At 39.3% G+C, this 11214-nt stretch overlaps 1 protein-coding gene across 1 annotated transcript in view; it reads left to right on the forward strand.

The window, feature by feature from the left end:
• The first annotated feature begins 10186 nt into the window (after nt 1-10186).
• The window catches only part of kank3 (KN motif and ankyrin repeat domains 3), a 30439-nt gene continuing 29411 nt past the window's right edge, over nt 10187-11214 (forward strand). The window contains exon 1 of the mRNA XM_030049790.1: nt 10187-10255. The gene's annotated coding sequence lies outside the window, so the exon portion shown is untranslated. The remainder of the gene's footprint in view (nt 10256-11214) is intronic.

Here is an 11214-nt window from a genome sequence, read left to right on the forward strand (position 1 = left end):
AGACGTGCCAACAGGGCAAACGCTGAAGATCTCACAGATGGCTCACCTCTTGATGATGACTGACAGGTATGAATGTTTCAAATAACAAACTGAGCTACACTTGACCACAGGCATATTTTAGGTTTATGAAAGGATACTTTCAGTCATTTTCCACTTGGGCCTTGTTTTAGTTGAGTTTTCTGTGCTGTAGAGCAATCAACTGACGTGAAGGCAGGAACTATGAAATGAAGGCTCGTTTGAAAATGACAAGGATTTTCCTTTAAGTAATTTTTATTGACCTCTGTCTGCAACCAGCTGCACTGATGAAAAACCTAAAGGCCTGTGGCACAGCTTGAGGTGGCCTGTAATCACTGCAAAAGCAAAAGCATTATGTAGCTGAAAACTTTTTGCACCATGCTCACAATCCTGAATGACAGACAGTCAGGTCATTTTGGCATTCAGCTCTTGCCTGTCTACTCAAAATGAGATTTAAAAAAATAAAAACTAACCATCTTATATTGTCTCTTAATGAATGTTATTGCCTTTCCTTACAATTCCTTACAAAATAATGACATCTTAAGGAATATTAAGGTCTCCCCACTCCCATACAGCTCCAGCTTCCTACATGCGCATTCAGAACTTGACTGCTGGAGGGAAGCTGCTGTGATGAACTGGATCACATACTGCAGTTTTCACCACCAAATGCTTCCATGCATTCCTGTTTGTGGAGGTGACTTCACTGATCACAAATGCAGATTGATATTGGGCAGCTGAATTGCTCGGAACATGATTTTTGTTTATGAAGAGCATTCAACTCTAAGGCATGTTTTCTGTTTTCCTGTGTGAGAGGAGACTCATTAGTCAAGATGAAACGCTTTTAGATGAGAAGCAGTGCCCTTATTTTGAAATGCAATTATTATTTTTGACATTAAGTCTGCTGCAATTCTGTGATTGTAGTTCAGGGTTTGGGTTTGTATATTGCATGGTTATCACTGGAGCATGAATATGCTCATCAACTTCCCTGGCAATCTGCAATCCACCCAATAAATTCTGATCTGAGCTAACAAATATACCACTTTAGTCTAACTGTGGCACTAGAGGAAAAATTAACAGCATTCATCCTCTTGGAATCATGGATATGCTCAACAAATGTCACAGGAAGTTTTTGCTTAATTGCCAAAATACAGTAAAATGTCTTTGCAACACATAGACAAGTGACAATCAAAACTTCATTCCTGAAAAAAATAAGTGACACTGGAATGTGGTTCATCAACTAGTGGTAAAAGCATAAAATACTGAAATAGTACTTTTTAGTATTATTCAGTACTTTCAATGACTAACCACACATTTTTAGTTGAAGTACCATAATAAATTTACAGTGTATAGTTGTGTTCCCACCATTCTGTATTAGAAAATAGTTTTTTTTTTTCTTTTTTTTAAATAACTGAATTTTTGAAAGTTCCCAAGAGAAATTAAAAAAGGAGGCCATTTATGTTACCAAAGTCTGTCCAAAACCATCAATAGCTAAAGAACTACAAAGTGATTTGGCTTTTTCCCAGGACGGGGAGGTTTGACCCTGGTGAGGTTGTAACTGTTTAGCCCACTCCCACCGGTTGTGTGTGCAGTGTTTTGACATGTCACACCGCTGCTTACTTTACAAAGTGTCATGGTTTTTGTGCCAGGTCGCAGCGTCCTGCCAAACCCTCCATTGTTCTCTCTGGTGTCTGGAGAGCTGGCCCAGCCTTCCTGCCCGACGACGCTACAACCTCTGCACGCTGGCATGCCGCTCCGTTTCATTCACATTCCCTCCTCTGCACTTTGGGTCGTGAGTTGACTTGATGTGAATGCCAGTCCTCACCGCTGCCATTTCCCAACATTTGAACAAATGACATCCTTCTGTCCCAGAGAAGCCTGCAAAGTGGTGCCACACACACAATTTGATGGTTTTCTTTCTTATTTTGTCTCCTTTCTCTCTTTTATGGCGGTGAACTCGGCTGTGCAGGTCAAATGCGATGGTTTAGCTGTGTTTACCCTCCCTTCTTTTAGCCTCTGCATGGCCCCGCTGTACATTTGGCCCCTGGTGACTTTCTGGAATAACTATTCCAGACAGAAAGAGCAGGAAAAACACTCAGTTCCACAGTTCAGTTCAGATACTCCTTGACTCTTCTGTGTTTGAATTTACTGCATTTGCTGCAATTAATGCATTGCCTCCTGGTCAGTTTCCTGCTCATATGGTTGAGAAATCAGTCTGTCTGCCTCTCAGTGACAGATCTCTCCCTGTATGATTGCTGGTGAACTTTTAACAATGTCTTTATTAAACATCTGTGATTATATATGAGAACAAACTGAAGAGAATCTTAATTCCCCCAACAGGGCTCCTGTAACAGAACTCAGTCTTTAACAGAACCAGAGATGCATTGTCTCTCTCCCTAACTCAAGAAGAAGTAACAGTTTTAGAAGGGACTCAGGTTGAGTGACAGGACTACATTTTCCATCTGAAAGACAATAGCGCCCTCAGGTGGTGGGTGGCAGAGTTGTAGTTCATGAGACTTGAAATGTAGGAAAACCATGGCTTTTGATCACAGCTTTCATCTCAGCCCTCTGAATGAACAGTTATGAATCATTTTGCATGACTAACTGGCTCACTTAGAACTGCTGTTTAACCACTAATGAATAATAGGCTAATTATGTGATATTTTACTGCTCCGTGTAGCATTCAATGTCTTGATCAGGGACACACAACCCTCTGAAAGCCAAGGACGGCCCTGTGTTTTGACATCTTTTTTTTTAACCCTCGGAGCAAACCACACCTTTGAGCTATGAAGACAGGTTTTTTCTTGCTTTATTATTATTATTTTTTTAATATGCCAGAAAGTACTTGATTCTGATCAAGGAAAAACAAAAAGGAAGAAAAAATATGAAATATATAAATAACCATATTTCCTACTCATTTTGTATATTGTATATTCCATCTATTGAACTGTTGATAAAATAAGCATTTCATATTTATTCTCCTAGATAGATAGATAGATAGATAGATAGATAGATAGATAGATAGATAGATAGATAGATAGATAGATAGATTTTAGATGACTCTACACTTTCCCACAAAAAAGTGTTGTCATTGGCCAAAGTGGGGATTTTTTTTTAAATATTTGTGAAAAGAAATAAAGGGAATGTTGCTCAGGAGGTTAAGTTAACCACGTTAAAATAAAATCTATGGGTGTCACAAAAGTGCATAGTTACTCCCCACAAATCAATGCTAGAGGAAGAAATTTTTGAGGGTGGCGATGGTTTGTAATTAATTCATTTTCAACAGGTTCATTATTTCTCAACAGACCAGAATGCACCACAAGCCGAACCTCGACACTCTTGTTGATCTCACTGTGGGAAATCATGGTGTGTGTGTGTGTGTGTGTGTGTGTGTTTTCTCCAGTGAGTGGTAAAATGCTGATGGCTGCCTCTGAAGCTCTGGCAGTGTTTAATGAAGTGCTGGTCAGCGTTTTGCAGAGAGGAACTAGCAGCCCCTAAAGGCAGGATGCTTGTTAAAAAAAAAAAAAAAAGGCAAGCTGTTTTTTCTTTAACACATCTGGACAGCTGCATGAAAACAAACTACTACACAGAGACAGGGAGGGAGGGAGGTGCGCAGACATACTTCAATAATTTGTCTACACTGACAAAGACTCCATTTCATTGCCATTTCCTCGGAGTTAACGGTTGCAGATGAGTTTGTGGTCAGATTTGAATATCCGTGAACATGAATGTGCTGTGTGCAGTTTACAGACACCTCACAAGACGTCTGGGCACTGAGGCTCACACAGCTACCTCTTGTTGCCATTTGGAGCCACTGCCATGTAAAGCTGCGTCATGCTGCTTTAATGGTTCGTTTGAAGTTCGTCCAGAACCACCAGTGATCAAGAAAAAGACCAAAACTCCAAGCCTGTCTGTCCATCAGTCTGAGTCCTCGGCTTAGCTACAACATCAGTGTAAAAGATCAGTTGCTTGATGATAATTTCGGTGTGTTATCAGAAGAAAGCTCCTTAATTTACATCCTAAAACCAATAGGAGCACAAGACGTCTTGCAGGGTCTGGGTGTGTAAAGAAATGAGCAGGCAGATTGGCAGACTAAACATGGCATCGGAATCTAAATATTGAAAGCAGAGGCTGACACACTTTCATTTCCAGATTAATCACCCAAACTATGCATCTTTCTGGAGGCCTTTAATTCCTGTGCCTTACTCCACAGTTGTAACCATCCAAGTCGGGGTCTACAGTATGTGTAAAGACTAAGTTTTCACTACAGTGTGAAGCTGAAGTCAAGGTCTAATACTGTTGAAGCAGTCATTTTGAGTTGGTTTTGTGTTTTTTGGAAAATAAAACAACAACAACCCTCTCATATTGATCCACTCTAAAACGTGCTCTTTTTATCCGGTAACAAGGCTTTTCTATTGTCCCGCAAATGCTGTGCTTTATTAATTATTCTGTGGTTAGTAGCACTGTACCATCAGCTTTCCAACCTAATGTTATCAGACCACTGCTTCAAAGACTTTATCTTGACCCTGATGTGGTTGAGGGTTAGAGACCAGTTTCACATCTAGTTTTCTTGTCCAAAATAACAGAGAGAATAATCACCAGGTACACCACAAAAGTTCTTATTAAATCTGTGGAAGACCCACATAACTGAGTTCCCAGAATGGGAAATGAACCCTAAACACATTGTCTCACAACTTGAGTTTATGTTGATGACATGATCTAACCACCTTTTACAGAAAAAAAACAGAGAAAACCATCTTTGCTGAGAGCAAATGTTTATTTTCTAAATTTAACTCTGCTCCTAACAGTATATAAAAAGTCTCAGACAGATTTTCAGCTCCTCCTCTGAGTTTGGATGGGCCGCTGGACTCTCCTCCGTCCGTATCCCTGGCCACTCTGGCTGTTACATGTGTTCATTAGTTAATCAAAATGTTGTAAAAATGTTTATGTGGACCCTAGGAACAATAGCTGTTGCTACTGCTGCAGCCAGTGGAGATTTAATTAAAAATAAACAACTATCTCCATCATAAATGCAACTTAGGCTCATTGTTATATGCTCTATTCCATCATTCATTGTGATGATCCTATTGCACATTTGTGTCCAAACTGACATTTCATCCCAAGATCTTTGGATACACACACACACTTACAGCTCGTATTTACAGCCCTTATCACAAACCACTTGAGAGGATTTTCAGCTTCTATTGACCATTACTGAAATGGAAAAGGTAAGTTATCAAAGGTGCAAGACTTCAAATATACATCAATCAAAGGGAACATGTGCAAAATGACTTCCTGTCTTTTCCAGTTCTATTTAAAAAGAAAACCAGGGAATGATTCTGTGATCACGCTTACAAAAAGGCCACCTATCATTTTTAACCTTGGTGCCAAACTGAGAGACATTCATCTTGCTGGAAGTCCTGACCTGTGTCCTTCAAAGCCTGTGCCCACTGAGAACTTCACATGGAAACATTTCCACTGCTCTGACCCTGAAAACCCTCAGGCAATAAAACTGATCTTGAGTAGGGTTCCAGTGGATGGACCAGGGCCTGAGGCTGCCTCAAGGCTCTGTGAGTCTCAGCAGGCCTGTCTGGGAGAGTCTGAGAACAAGCCCAAGAGACCCCAGAGAAGAGGGGACGGAAGAGGAAGGCTGCTGTTCCAGCCGATGAGGCCTCTGGCAGCAACAAGAAGAGAGCAGCCGGGGAAATGGATGGATGAGAGGCCAGCGTCCCGTCCAAACGCTGCTGCAACCCTGCCACCTGCTCAGAGGAGCTGAGAACCTGTCTTGGACTTTGTCAGTAACAAACACTGTTTATATGCAGACAAGGTACTTTAGAAAAATAATCATTTGCATTCAGCTAAGATGTTGTGTTTTGGGGATATTGTTTAGAGGGTGACTTGATAAAGCCATTTCATTAAACCTCAACTGTAAAATAATGTATTGCATTATTCAGACTCCCGTGCACAGTCAGTCATTGTCTTGTTAATACATTGTTTAAATGCCTCTCTCTGACAATGTTGTCCTTGCACCCTGGCATTCCTGGCCAACACACTGGGATGGTGGAAAACTGGGTTATGAACTTTTCAGGATCTTCAGGATCCCTGTCTTATGTGTTCCCACTGGCAAAATGTCTTTACAGTGAATAGTGTGTACCTTTAATTCAGATTTGTTTAGAGCCACTGCTATCAATCAATCAATCAATCAATCAATCAATCAATCAATCAGTAAATAGTCAATGCAATTGCAATTAGGATATAATTGTATAAAAATTTCTAAAATAATAAAATACACTTCTGAATTTGATATTGTAACTAAGGACCTCAAACAAAAATATCATGAAGAGAAAATTAATTTTAAAAACGGTCATGAGTGCTAGGCATTGTAAAGTAATTTAAGTACATAATCTCATTTGATACAGCTGTCTCCATTTGTTGTCTCTCACCATGAGCACAAAGTGGCTGTGACAGTTTCAGTGTTGCTTGCCTGTTAACCAGTCACTCTCACCTGACAGCAGGGCTTGCTTAATGAATGAGCTCACTGAAAGCTGACTGCTAACACCTGCAAGATTATGTGGTTCCACCCCTAGCGGACAACATAGAGCAATAAGCTCAATTAACTAACTTTGGTCCAGACATCACTTCCAATCTATCTATCGATCTATCGATCTATCTATCTATCTATCTGTTGAGATGTGTGTATGAATATCTATATCTATATCTTTATCTATCTATCTCAGGGGTCACCAACTCGGTCCTCAAGGGCACCCTGTCCTGCAGGTTTTGGTTTCAGCTCTGCTCTTGCACACCTGACTCAATTAAGGCCCATGCATCTTCCTTCACACCCTGTTCAGGTAGATCTGCCTCAACCAATCAGCATGAATCCCTTAAATGGATCAGGTGTGAAAGAGCAGAGCTGAAACCAAAACCTGCAGGACAAGGGGCCCTTGAGGACTGGGTTGATGACCCCTGATCTATCTATATACATACAATGTATATCTATATCTATATAAATATATCAATATAGAGATAGATAGATAGATAGATAGATAGATAGATAGATAGATAGATAGATAGATAGATAGATAGATTGGAAGTGATGTCTGGACCAAAGTTAGTTAATTGAGCTTATTGCTCTATGCTCTACAACAACAACAACATATTGTATTACATTTTATTTTGTTTTACTTATTTATTTATTTATTTATTTATTTATTTTTTACGTTGTTCAGATAGACTGAGGTTTAGTTAGTATCTCCAGCTGGTGTCATTTTGGCGCCATCTGACCAAATGCATGACTAAGCCCCGCCCCCTCGCTCGTCTCGCCTCTCATTGGAAGATTCGGCTGTCAGTCATTGATTGGTCAAAGCAGCAAGCAGAGGCGAGCTCGAGGAAGTTGTGTCAAGGCAAACATTGTTATCCAGGGTTTGACCGGAAAACAGGTGAGTCTGCCTTCAACATAAAAAGTTAAACTTTGTCAGCACAAAGAAGTAGTTTAGCCAAAACATGGCACATAAGGTCAGTATCCAATTTTGTCAGTGAAATGGTGGAGAAGTGTAGCCTATAGCCCATTAGCCCATGTCCATACAGCGCACAGTGAGTCAGCCTACAGTGCTCCATGCTAGCCCTCTACAAAGCTGTGAGCACTTCAAAGCACTTCACTTCAAAACAAGAAGTGAAGACTTTCAGAAATAGGCCACTGATGAAAATGTTGGACTTCATTTGGGAAAAAAAGTTATTCATTTCACTCTCATTTGGCTCTTTGTTTTCTTACATTACTTATTTTCCACTGCAGCCATTTTCACACGACATAGCTTAGCAGGGTAAACACAGGTGTTAAGTCCATATGGGTCCATCAGAGCCAGAGTCCTGGTGTTGTAAGGCTCACTGGAAAAGCTGTGGAACACTTCAATCAAAAGCTGCCTTCATTAATATAATTTTTACTATGTGTACTGTGGTATTTATTTATTGTTTGTAATGTCTCCTCTTACCAAGCAGAGGTGCAGACCCCAAATTTCGTTGTGCAACTTTGTACAATGACAATAAAGGCTATTTGATTTGAATGTCCTTAGTAACACCTGAGCTGACCTGCTGTCTCATGTCAAACTGCCTGCTGTGAAAAAGGTACGCTTGATGCTAGTACGTCATACTGACAAACTGGTGACTGATGGGGCAGACTTCATTAAAATGCTATGCTTAGTGTATTATATATATATTATATTATTATATACTAATTCTCTGCTACTGAGTACAGTTACATAACCTACAAGGAAACATGATTATGTGATAAAGTTAGTCCACTAGTTTTTCTTTTGATTTGGCCAGGTGATGTAAGGCTCGTCATAAAGATTTAGAATAGTTTTATCTGAACAACCATATCATATTGTTGTATTGAAAGAGGTAACAATGGGCTACATCAAACAAGTGGATATTTTTATTAGAAAAGACTGCAATAAAAAAAAAAGTCAGATTAATGTAATAACTAACACACCAGAGAAGATGTGATTGATTTCATGCAGTTTACAGTGGAATGAGACAAGATGATCATACCAGTGATTTTTGCATGTTTAGCGTAATATCTTGGCATATTACTTGGCATTTCTACTAATCTTTTTCCAAAGCAAGCCGTCGTATTTTAGAACTCTAATGTTATTTTTACTGGCTCTCATCTGGCTGTTGGTTTCCATTCATTCCACTACAATATGAAAATGAACTTTCAGAGACTCCCAACTTTCTTCACACCAGCATTCCATCACTGTAATAAAGTTGTTCACATTAGTTTTCCTAAAAGCAGCAGCACTGTTACAGTCTCTCCACCAGAAAATAGTTCCCAGGGAAATGTTTGCTTTACACAGCTAAATATCAGTTCTGTGGTTTATGAATGGCGACAACTTTGTTGGCCACAGAAACAGAACATTATAAAGTGGGTGTTTCAACCAAAAATTCACATTTTAAAACAGGGATTTTGATTTTATGGTTTGAAATTTTTGGTAGTCCAACACAATTTGCAGCACGGTTTGTTGAAATGTAAAATATGAATAAATTGTAGTAACTGGACCAAACATTCAAAATCACTGGTATGATCCTATAAATGTTTGTTACCAATTATACATGGGTGAATTTATTATAACAAAATGTTGCATTTAACTATGATGATCAAAATACTGTTAAGGTGTGTTCACACCAAATGTGAACTGAGTTTATAATGTGCTGCGATTACAAAGTAATTGCAAAGAGGAGAATAGATGCAAATTTGTGGCGGGCGACGGAAATGACGTGAATTTCCATGTTGCAACAAACGTGAACACATGAAATTCAGTTTAAATTTTTCAACTTGAGTGAAGCATTTGCAGACCAGAGCTTAAGACAGAGGACATCAGGTTAGTAGGCGTCAGTGCGTCCTGGGACACGTCTGTTTACACCTCTAATGTGATGCATCCCAGACCACCTTCGAATGCATCCTGAGATCCGATCACTCGGGATGCATTGAGGACGCATTGCTGCTCTTTACACCTGCACTCAGAGGTGTCATCTTGTGTTTGGATTTCTCAGGATGGATGTTAATATGAGGTGGGAACCAGGCCAATGTGACTTGAAATCTGATGGGTCAGGCCACATTTGGAGGAGGCCAGCCTTTATGAAACACACCATAAGCAATTGACGACACATGGGTAAGAATATCTCCTTTTGTTAAATGCCTGTTGTCTGTTAAATGCCATTTTATTTTTACTTTTATTTATTAATTTATTTCTTTGGGGTGGAAGGAGGACTTGCGAAGTAAGAATTGTATTGTATGGTGTGACACACTTTAGTTTAGCAGAGTCAGTCTGACCACTCTAACAGAGCTTCTTCACAGCAGTCATTTTGACATGAAATAACACAGGTGTTACTAATGACATTAATTAAGATTCTGCTCCCTTTCAGTGCAGTGAGTCTTTCCAGTGAACTCACATGCACAACAGCAGGACTTTTGCTCTGTTAGACCCAAATGGAACAGAACCTTAATTAATGTCAATAACACCTGTTTACCTGTTATCTCATGTCAAAATGGCTGTTGTCAAAAAGGCCTGTTCTCCTTTAAGGAGACGTTTGACAATATGGGTTTTATTTTGAAAGGTACAGCGGAACTTGTACTTGTACTACTGAGTGGTAGGAGTATTTTTCGGTCCTCCTCCCAAACTTTATTACCTTCTGCCCTGAGTGCCATGACAAGTTTCAGTCTGAGAGAGCGGAGGGAAGCCTCAAGGTAAGAAACAGCCCGACGTATCGATTTAAATGCATCAGTAAATCCACAAAAAAATCAATGAATCCTCGACTGGTTTAACTGTCGACTTTACTGACAAACTTCTCACGCCTCGAAACTAAAATACAGTATTTAAATAAGGACTTTTCTCAAAGTGTATGTGCTAGTATTTTTAGTAAAACTAATAATACTGTTTAAACAGTCTCTGTAAAAACCACGGAAAGCTGTTGATATATTTATTTATTTGCACTGAGTTAGTTGAACCGCGCAGCCCTACAAACTGTTGTTGGTGTGCGGAACCCAGCCCAACTGACAAATCACTGCTATATTATTATTATAAGGTCTTACAGTGTGAATGGAGCTCTCTGTGCGTCGTGGCCTTATGGAAATCTGTGTTGTTTTTACACGCTAATGGCATCACTGTAATATTCCTTTAATGTTGCCAGTTGTGCTCAATAGTGAATAGTTTTATGGTGATTTTAAATTTCTGTGGTATCACTATTATAATCCTATAGGATACGTTTTATGTGCAGTTAGATTTTAAAATGTAATACAGGAGGATTATGGTAGGCTGTCACAACATTTGGAGTAATTTTTTTGTTTGGGCATGAATTTAATTTTGTCATTTTGTTTGTGTCTTCCATGCACAGACATGCTTTAAACAACAAAGATTAAATTTAAAGATTCAAATTTTAGTAATCTCATAATCTCAAATAGCTTCTAGAACCCTTTAGATTATAACAAGTTTGAGTAGAATCATTTTGCCTTAAATTACCCACTTCATGGTTGAACACTGGTGTTGTGTTGCCTTGAACATAAATATGGTCTGTAGTTTGTGTTGTAGCACAGACTTTCAGCCTGTAACAGCAGCACGTGATGCCAGACTGAGAACAGCAGATTTTGCCAGTGTTGAAGTCAGGAAGCTCAGGTTACTCCAATTATTTCACAAAATAAAACAGTCC

This window comes from Myripristis murdjan, chromosome 4 (genome assembly GCF_902150065.1).
Source record: "Myripristis murdjan chromosome 4, fMyrMur1.1, whole genome shotgun sequence".
Taxonomy (NCBI): Eukaryota; Metazoa; Chordata; class Actinopteri; order Holocentriformes; family Holocentridae; genus Myripristis; species Myripristis murdjan.